The sequence below is a fragment of the Trypanosoma equiperdum genome (genome assembly GCF_001457755.1).
Source record: "Trypanosoma equiperdum strain OVI genome assembly, contig: ctg_1336, whole genome shotgun sequence".
Taxonomy (NCBI): Eukaryota; Euglenozoa; class Kinetoplastea; order Trypanosomatida; family Trypanosomatidae; genus Trypanosoma; species Trypanosoma equiperdum.
In genome coordinates this window covers 1,655-12,562 of record NW_027123323.1, presented here as the reverse complement: position 1 = coordinate 12,562, position 10,908 = coordinate 1,655, and positions in this window count along the sequence as shown.

Here is a 10,908-nt window from a genome sequence, read left to right as displayed (position 1 = left end):
ATCATTACAAACCCTATCCACCTCATATTAAGCTCTTTCATCGTTACCTATGCGTGCGTTATGTTAAGGTGTTTGTATTTTTAGTCGTCTTACAGTTTTCACAGCATTCCATAAGTGCTCCTAATTTAAAAATCTTCCTCTCAATATTATAATATTTTCCATACAAATGTAAGTTATTTTTATTATATCTGATGAGATGCATTTTTTGATATTATTTCGCACTTACTCAACTCCTTTTTCCAGCTCCTTCTGTTTCTTTACAGCTGATAATTATAATATGAAAAATAATTAAAAATAAAAGTCGCCACCACCGTCCGTTGCAATGGTATCAACCTATTACTGTACGAAATTCAGAGGATCATTATCTCCTGTATAATTTTCTTCTCTGCTGTGCTCTTCCGTACTTCAATCTTTCAAACTATATTGTTTTTCTTTGTTTTTGTTTCCTATCTTGAGTATTTTTGTCATCACAGACCTCCACTTGGCTCATACATTGGACTATAGCTTTCCCTTATTTCCCCCACCATCTTCTTCTGTATGATGATGCCTATCATTATGTTTGTGTTTGAAACTACAAAAATTTTATCTCCGTCTACCTCAATACTAATTCCCATACATTTTGTAATTGCACTCTTGCCATTGTTTCAAGGGATTTTTTTAAATCATTCATTCTTCACCAAAATTATTATTAAAATAATAGTATATACGCACACTCACAGCACTCTCCTCTCATAATTATTATCATTACAGCAGTAGCTAATATGCGTAAAAATCAAAAAAAGCAATAATAGAACAGCACCAATTTTTCATACACTCACCGAAATACTCGGTACAAATAGGTCACTTTCATAATATTTTACAAAAATTTTATAATTTTATTGTTTTCACTAATTTTTATATTTTTTAAAAAGTTTCTAAACATGTTTAACTTTGGGAATTTCAGGAAATATCATATTTATGAAATTGAGAAAAAATCCTTAAAATTCTAGAAACCTAAAATTCTACCACACTTACAAAAGAAGAAACCTCAGTTAGAGCAAATTTCTTTTTTTAAGAGAAAATGGAAGCTTTGAAAGTTTTATTTTCCCATTTGAAACTCTTGTTAGTTACACATTCTTACGGGTTTAGAAGGGCGCTGCACACAGGTGTACAAGCATTGCTCTCGTCTTTCTTTTCTTCTGCTTCTTCATCTGGGTTCGTTCTCTTCGTGGGCTGGTCAGACATCTCTTTCGGTTCGAGTAATTTCGCTTTGTGGGCATTGACAAGTGCTGAGGCGTAACAAGAGCCTTTTGCTATGTGTTTAAATTCCTTCGTGTCGGTTCCTGTTTCTGTCTTATAGGCGACTGTGGCCGTGGCTGGTTTTGTTATGTAGTCAGCCGTGAATGCCTTGGCGTCGCTTCCGAAAAGCCTCCTGATCAATTTCTTTAAACCTTCTCCGTCTGTTTCCTTTTGTCCGAAGGTCATCGTCAGAGCCTGTGCTATCTCTTTTTTGTTTTCAATATCCCCTACCTTCATGTCGCTGAATTTTGTTATTCCTGTTTGCGCTGCTTGTTGGAGTTCACAGATCGCTCACAGCACGTCGTCGCATGCCGTCCATACTTCTAGATCTTTGTCTTTTGTGCTTTTGCAGCTGCTGTCAGCAGGCTGGCCTGTTGTTACCTGCGTTTTGGCTGGTTTAGGGTTAGAGAATAATTTAGATGTTGCCATTGAAAGTTGGATCTTTCCGTTTTTTCCACTTCCTGAACAACCTACAATGCTGGTTGAATTGGCCCAGCCGGTAAATGTGGCGGCGCTGTTGCCGCCGTGTTTGCGTGCGGCATTATAGTTGCTAATCTGCCGGAAATTGCTTTGGCTGAGTTCGAGTGAAAGCTGTCCGTTGCCGTGTCCCCGTTCGTAAACTTGAAGAATGAACACTTGCTGTTGTGTTCCAAAGTGTCTAGTGTGGTGCCTGCTGTTGGCTTTTTGTATCCTGCCTGTCCCATGTCTTCTTCATCGTAACTTAGCAAGTTGGCTGTAAACGTCGGTTCGCCGCTGTCGCATTTTGCGTCGGCGTCTACCTCGCTGAGCGCAGCGTTTTCGCCACTGCCCACTATGCAATACACGTTTGCCGGTGTCCTCGCCTGCCCTTTTTTGGTCAGAAGGCTTATCATTTCGTGCACTTGTCCTGCCAGTTGCTGTGCTAGGCTGCTCGCTTTGATTGCCGCTGTTGCAAGCCCGCTGGCTTGTTGTTCTGCCGAAGTTGCACACGCTGTTGCGGACGCCGCTAAAGATGAGTAGACTACTGCTCCTATTACGTTATTGGCATTTGTTGCTAGGGCTGCGGCTTTGTGAGCTGCCACCCACGCGGCTGCGCTTGCTTTCTTGTTGTCGTTTAAGCGCTTTAATGCATCGCCTGGGATTTTTTGTAGGAATGCCGCTGTTTTGCAAAGCTTCAGAATCCCAGCGGTTGTGAGCGCAGGGCCGCTTGCGCTTGCCGCGCTGGTCAGAAGCAGAACCATAGCCATTCTCTTCGCCATCTGCTTGGGGTCTGCCGTTTCTTTTCTACGGAGCATGTGGTTTGACTTGCTGCTGTTGATGTACAATACAATTTTTTGCTGTATTGGAAAGGTCGTGTTGTTGTTTCAGTAAACTTTTCTTTGACATCTGTAATTACTGCATTTGGATACGGTTCCACTCGGTAAAGGGAAAGCTGCTGAAAATTTTGAAAATCGTTTTTTACATGTCTGCTTGCTTCTCATGTTAGTTTGTTGTGACTAGTGCTTTGCCTATTCTAATATGCGGCGGTTTGAACAATTTCCCAAAATAACATCCGTTTGCATTTCCCCCTATTTCTTCTATTTCAAACACCCTCAACGATTTATACTTTCATTTCACAGCACTATTTGAATATTCTCACCAGTGTTCATGGCTCTAAGAACCATTATGGCAACTAGTTTGATTTTTTCACCTATCGTTGACTTACTTACAGCTGTTTCCCATTCAAATCCATTGTTGTACCCCTTCTTTTCACTTGTAGTTCATGTGCAATTCCTGCTACTAAATTTTTTAGTTGTGATTCATAGATTGTGCAAGTTTTACATTATTTGTGGCTTTATAGGCTCCCGTCGCTCTGGGTAATACTTCTATAGTTCTTTTAATATGTATGCCTTTTTAGCGTGCAACCAATTATTGCCTGGTAGAAGCTTGCTTTGTAATACAAACTACAAGTTACCTCTATTTATAAGTTTCCAACCCGTTCCTGTCGTCATCATATATAAAATTACCATGTATGCTCCGGCATCGCAGTCTCCTATTGCTTGAAATCGTTCACAAACATTATTTATTTAAAATTTCAACTTTTATGGGTTTTAGTCGGTTCTATCTTCTACATTTTCATCCATTCTTGTTTTTGCTAGAATACAAAAGAATATTTGTCTCTTATCACGAACACAATTCATCTTTTGCTTCTGCTTCCGATAATCTTTCTTTTTGAAGAAATGGTGTTTAAGGATTTGTAATTTGAATACTGAAAGTGTTGTTTTCGCCGCTTATTATTAATACGATACGTTAGTTTTGCATGAGAGAAAACGGCTATGTTAATTATTCGCTCCTTCAATGCAGTAACTTTGTAACCCGTATGCCAATACGTAACTGAAAAAGTACAACCATTGATTTTTTCCATGTCATAGAGATAATCCATTAGTTAATTTACGCGCTATTTTACGAAGTTTCAACGTTTTTATTATTTCTTTTCTTTCTACGAAAACCAATTAGTATCCCTAGCATTTGAAATTCTCCTAAAATAAATATGGAATTGTGTTTCGCAAGTGTTGCCCATTATTAATACATTTGATGAGAAGACCTCGCTGTCAACTCCACAAAACCAATCCCTTGCTTTTCCTTGTTCCACTACTTCTCCTGCTTCTCCTTCTTCACAGCGGGACATTAGGAGCCAACATTAGCTTTATAACAAGATTAGCCAATATTTACGGTGTAGCATCTATCTATTTTTGTGTGAAATACAAAGTATAATCTCCTCTTGTACAATTTACATTTGTAACGTACTTGCGCGGACTCAGCTGCTTAAAACTGTATTTCTTTCACTTCCTTTTCATATAACGCCTCTGCCACTGCAGAAAACTTAGAGAATAAATTTGACTTGTACGCTGAACTCTGTCTTTACCTCGTCCCTTTGTTTGTTATGACGTCTATCACTATGTTGTACGAAACTGCACGTATTATATCTCCATCTTCTTCTGTCACACCTACTCTCTACTTTTCTTATAATTTTATCTCCTGTCGTTTTTCTTATTGTTCCTCTCCCTTACTCGCTATCACTTATGCCCTTACTCCCATTTCACTCTTTCCTTTGTTTTACGGGTTTCTATTTTTTTCAGGTTATTCTGCTCCACAACTCTTATTATTGTAATATTAATATATATACACTAACAACTCTCTCCTATTACTATCATTATCATTATTATTATTACTGTTACTTTTTGAGCCCAACCACAATATTCATATAATAAGCATGGTAAATCAAATTAGAAAATTTCAGAATAGCACTTATTTTTCATACACTATAATCCTCCTGTTTTCACCCATAGGATACTAACGTACATATTTTAAAATAATTTTTTATTTTTTAGATTCTTAAAAGTTTTACCAATTTAAATAGATTTTACACAAGAGTTAAAATTTTTTTCTTTTTCATAAAATTCTTTTAGAATATCAAAATTAAAAATTTCATGAAATTGAGCGAAAATCTTTCAAGTTCTAAAATGCTACCAGACTCAAAAATACAACATCCATACACAGATCCAATTCATTATTTACAAGAAAACTGGAATCCTTGCGGTCTTTTCCTTCTCATTTTCAACCAAGAGCCTTGGCACAGTCGGTTTCTAATTTCCCATTGAATTTTTTTTGTAGTAGTACCTGCAGCTCCTTCTCCTGTTCCTGGTGCTGCATTTCCCTGAGTTGTAACTTTAGTTTCATCTACTTCACACTCCCCTTTCTCACTTTCCCCTCCTTTCCATTTGCATTTATCTGTATTTTCGCAAGCAGTTTCGTTGTCTTTGTTGGTCGCGCTCTCCTTCTTCTTCTCCTCCGTTGCTTTCGCCTTTTAGGTTTCTGTGGATGCGCCACCCCCTGGAGGCTGTGTTTTGGCGATTGTTTCTGGCATTAATACTAGTGACGTCAGAGTGACGTTTAAAGCCTTTATCTGACTAAATAGGTGCATTTGTTGCTGCCGAGCTTTTATGGCATTGTCGATGCTATCTGCAGCTGAGAGTAGCTTTGTCGCCCACTTTATTTTCTCTGTCAGGTCTGCGCCACTTATTTTGCCGTAGAATACGCACGCGCCATTGGTGCCGCTTTTTTGACCGTTGCATCCAGTGGACGGCGCCGCGTCCGTTAAGCCGATGCTCCCTGGCAAATACTTGTTTGTCAGCCCTCCCTGCTGCAGCTCGTTAGGAAGTCGGTTGCTCGCCGCCGGAGTGCAGATCCAGTGTTGTACCTGGCGTGGTCGCTGGCGGTGCACGTTGTCTTTAGATTCTGCCACTGTTTTGCCTGCCTGCCTGCGTCGCCCCATGTTATTGTGGTGGCGCCGCCGGCGGTGACATCCGGGCCGCAGGCCTTTGCTTCTGTTGTGACACCGTCTTTGCCGCATAAGCAAAGGGCGTCTTGAGCTAGTGTGGAACCGGCTGTTGTACCGGCTGTTGGGCTTGTGTGTGGGTCGCCGCACTGCGCCTCACGTGTGACTCTGCCTTTTAGCTCGTTGTCGGTGGCTTTCCCAGCCCTTTTCCCTTTGAGGGCGTCATTTAAGTCCTTAGCTGCTTGTGGCAGTTGTGACTCTGGGTTTATCTTGCTGAGCGCTTTCGTCGCGGCGGGTACTGCTGCTGCCGTTTGCACAAGCGCATCGCTTGGAGCTTTGTTTTTGAGGACGTTATATAGTTTTACAATGTGGTTGGTCGCTTCCCCCTTGCCGAGCAGTTGGTCGAGCTTTTTGCATGTTGCCGTCTTGCTTTCACTGCAGTACTTGTTTGCCGGTGTGTCGGGCTTCTCGATGTTGCTGTTGGCTGTGTCACTCGCTGCTATTTGGGTCAGGGCCGCTGGGGCCGAGTGTGAAAGGTTGACAAGTTCAGCTACAAGTTCAAAGTCTTCTGAGGCTAGAAGGTTCTCCAGTGTGGGCGATTTTGTAGTGGCTGCCCTTATGATGCCACAAAGCGTACTAAAGTACTTCGAGTTTTCTCCTTCGCCTAGGGCCGCTGCTGTTGCTTGTCGCATGTTAGTTGCTGCTAGTAAAAATAAAAGAGGAAACTGGGCTGCTTGCATGGTTCCTGCTCAGTTTCGGCTACTTTTTTCCTGGCTAGGTTTTTCACTGCGCTTTTCTTCTTTTTGTGCTTTAAAGCTAGTTTTTTCAGTGAGTGGCAAAGGAAATTTGTAATTTGCTTGGAGAGATCTTCACTAGACTTGGTTTTTATTTGCACGTTTGCTTTCTATTTGCCGTCCATTTTTACAGTCAAACCAATCTCTGCGTGTTCGCTTCCCCATATTCTCTATTTCCATCTACTCTCTTTATCCTCGCTATCCTGCTCACGGTTCCCGTGCCAAATACACTCAGTTTGTTACTCTTCGAGCTCAAAGCACTGTGTGAGTATCTTCCGCTGTATCGATGTCTCGCCGTACAAGGTTTTAAACTATTCTAGTTGGCTGTCTCACCCAATTTTGTTTAGATATGGTTGCCTCAGTCGTAAACGCTGACGTTTCTCGCTTCTTCTTCGCGAATTACTGAGTAATTACAGCTGCTACTCTGGTCAACAAATGCGCCTCGACTACCACTTCTTTGTCCTCCTGGTGTTTTTTCGTCTACTTCCTATTTATCGCTGCGCCTTTACATTCAGCAGTTGAACATCTCCATGTACGGCGGTTTATCTCCAAATACAATCCAAGTGCTTCTGATAGCCCGGTTCCCATTTAGTACCCTTGCTGCTTCTCATACAGTTACATAAAGATGAAAATAGGGGAAATGCTGATTAGAAATGGTTTTCTCTGTTTTCAAAATCATAAAATATACTTAATTGCATTCTTATAAATCACCTTGTCCCTATTATACAAAACTGTCATTTACAATCAAGTTTGTGTCTTTAGATGGCAGATTCCGGAAAACCGAAAATTCTTTCCGCTATCTAATGATTTTTCCAATTTCCCTGAGTGTGGGAACGCTTAAGGTCACTGTTTGTACACTATCTTGTGGTGCAGTAAAGACCCTTTTCCCGTATTTTATGTGCCTATTTATTGTGTTCTTTCACTTGTTTCTGGTATGTCTAAATTTGCCGCTGCTTCAGTTATTGTAAAAAGGTTTTGTGAAACAGTCAACTTTTTCTTTGGCTTTGCTTCCTTTGTTTCCTTTTCGGCTTTGATAACCTTCGTTAGCAAAGCATCTTTAAAAGAAAGGTATGCCATTTATCAAATAAAGTCTTTGTGCAAGAATGCTGTGTATCCATGATAATTACTTGAAATGAAATAATGCATTGTTCAAATAATACATGGGAGCATTTTGGAAATGATGCTTCTAGACGCGTTGTACTCCTACTTCTTTTGATAAATTCTAGCGACTCTATTTGGCTTGTGACATGCGCTTCTTCTATGTCCACACTGACCTCAGTATCATCTTCTTCTGTATGATAATTCCCTTCATCATATTGGTGTTTTGCACTGCTCATCTTTCATCTAAATTTCTCTTTCTGTATTACAGAGCTTCGTTTAATAATATTCTTTGCACCTCCTATTTTGACTGATGATAACTGCTCCATTGACTTTGTCACTCCCACTACTTTTATTATAATATTAGTATATTTACACTCACAACACTATATTATTATTATTATAGGATTATATACACAGACAATGCATTTTCATGATTATCACTATTATTAGAACACTAACAAATATCCATAAAATAGGTAGAGTAAACTAAATTAGAATATCACTCATTTGATTTATACCATATCACTCTACTATAAACTTATATGCTACTATATTAGAGATTATACATAAATTACAAGATTGAATGCATTGCGCATATAAAAATTGTTTAAATATATTAAATTTAGAAATTTCATGAAGTTGGGCTAAAACCCTAAATATTTTTCATCCTCAAATCAAAAATTCAATCAAATGAAGAGCTTTAATCAGAACAGTATTTCTCCCAGTATTTTGTGCTGTTTTCCCATCAGTTTCCGCTTTCCCTTCCTCTTTTCTACGCATTTGTCGTCCCTCCGTTCGCATTCATTCTTTGGTTCACACTTTTCGTAGCTCTTTCTTGTGCATTTTGCTGACCTGTGCTGTATTTCTCCCTGTGTGATTGGCGCCTTCACTTCATTATTAGCTATACTGTGAAGATAGGCTGTTTCTGCTGGATGCCATTCGGTTTTAGCGGCATAAAAGGGAGTTGCTTCTTGTGGTTCGCCAGTCGTCGCGTGTTTTGTCTTTTCTTCAGTAGGTAGTGTTATGAATCTTGTCTTGAAGCCGCTTTTGTAGCCGCCATAAACAGAGTTGAGCTCTTCTTCCAGCTCGCTTTTGGGTATTTTGACTCCTGTTGCGCTGTGGATGTAATCCTGGTATACTTTTTTGATAGTCGCGTCCTTTCTTAGCGTTGCTACTTTGATGTTCGCTACCTGTGTTATTTCTGGCCTCGCTCCTGTTAGTACTCTGCAAATTACATGTGTGATGTAAGCGTTTTTTCTTGGAATTCGGCCAGTGCTTCAGGTTCATCTGTCCATGGACCAGCTGCTTGTCCTGCTTGTCTCGTTTGTTCTGAAGCAGCGGTTATGGCCTTTTGGGTGACTTGTGTTGTCAGTGTAGTCTGGAGGTGCACAGAGGTTGCGGTGCTTGAACCGTAGCATTTTTGGCCTGCAACCTAATTCATGTTTTCCATCTCATCTTTTGCCTTCGCAACCGTTATGACAGACAGTGGTAGTAGTTTTCTTTCGAGTGCCATCTTGATGGGTGTGATGCCAGCTAGGTCGTATGGAGTGCCGGCTAAGAAAGTCGTTTCATCCTCGTCTAGTTTGCACCTGATGATAGTTTGGCCGTTGATGCAGTCGCCTTGACTTTGCATGTTGGCTCGGTGGGGGTGCCGGTTGCTGCTGGCGTTTCTTGTTTGTGTTGCGACGTAAGGAATGCGCGCCGCAGCGCTTTTCTTTCGCTGATAACCCTGATGATGGTTTGCAACTCATGTTGCCGTTCGCTGTTTATTCATCGCGTTTTGGCGGCTTGTTTTGCTACGTGATTGGTTAGCGCCAAAGCTTCCGCCTTGAACTTTGGTTCATTCTGCTGTTTAGACAGCAGGCTCTACGTGTAGTTGTGCTGCTCTAGTGTTTCCATTTCTCTGCTCTTGTTGGGCTAAAGTTCCTTTAGTTTGTCGACTAGGTCTGTGAGGTATACGAATTCCTTGCACAAGCTTGTGATTTTTTTACTAGCTGGTTCGCTTTTAGCTGTGCATTCTGCCATGCTTGTTAGAAACGAGATGGTACATATTTCTAGCTTTATGTGTCTTCTTTGCATCATTAGTAGGTTTGTATTGCCTTATTTGATTGCTTCGATCGTTGTGCCGTTTGAAGCTTATGCTAGAAGTTGTTATTTTTCTGCTTTGGCGCCGGTCGCACTTGCTTTGGTTTAGCCAATGGAAAATTTATAACTTGCTCTGTACTTTTTGATTTACTTATTAAGCACTGTGTCATAACTTTGTTTTGACAATAAAATTATAACGGTAACGTTAGATGCTTATCGACATTTAAAAATTTAAGGAGTGCACCACCTCATCCCTTCACCTCAACATTGCCGTCGGTTTCAGGTTTTTACGCTGTTTTCTGATATTTTTAACTATGTTTTGGCGCATACAATTGTTTTTGCGTTCTTTTCTCTGACTTACCGTCTGCTGTGTTTCGGTAAGCGCATTTTTGTCGAACGTTTGTCATACGATGCTTTTTAATGCCTTTGAAATTAGCCATAAAAAATGACGCGAGCCACAAGCTCTATTTTATTTTGCTATTTGTTTATCCTCGACTCCTTCAACTAACCGATATAGATAGTGTTATAAGAATTCATGTGTTTTAGTCGGCCACATTAGCAACCACCATCACCTTTGCGGTATCACCTATGAGTTTTTGTCCACAATGTGCAAAATAATTTTCTCCCATATCATTTTATTCTGTTATGTGCTCTTCCATTGCAAATTATGTCTTTTATTCAACTTTCTTGCTGTTACTTTCTAGTATAACGAAGCCACTCAATTTGGCTTGTAAGGTAGACTCTTTCTATTTGATTGTCCCTCATCATTTTCTTGCATATGAGAGTATCGAAAGTCGTGTTTTTTTACGAAACAGCGTGTATTCAATCTTCTCCCCTCTTTCTCATACACTGGTCCACTCACTCACTTACACCAATATCACTGTCGCAATTGATTCAAGTGCCTTTGTTTTGGCTTTGCACTTAGCCTTCATCATCTTCCAACTATAATACTATAATACTCACTATCCCATTGTTGAAATTATTGCTATTACTCTCATCATCCTTACCACAATAACCCTAACCAACAATCATAAAATAAACAACAAATCCAATTAGAATAGCACTCACTTTCCATACCCTATCACTCCATTGTTTTATACAGATAGTCTAGTATTATACAAAATTTTAACATTTTGTTGAAGCTTTAGCAAGTGTTAAAACATATCAAAGTTTAGAAAACTTACCAAATTCTCTCAAAATAGCAAAGTTTTATATATTTTATAAAATTACGAAAAAACTCCTTATAATTATAAAATGCTAGAATGCTTCCAAACTCATAAATTCACCTCAATAAGAAATTCTTTCTTATTGAGGTGAAAACTGGAATCTTTGAAAGTGTTGTAGATCCATCCA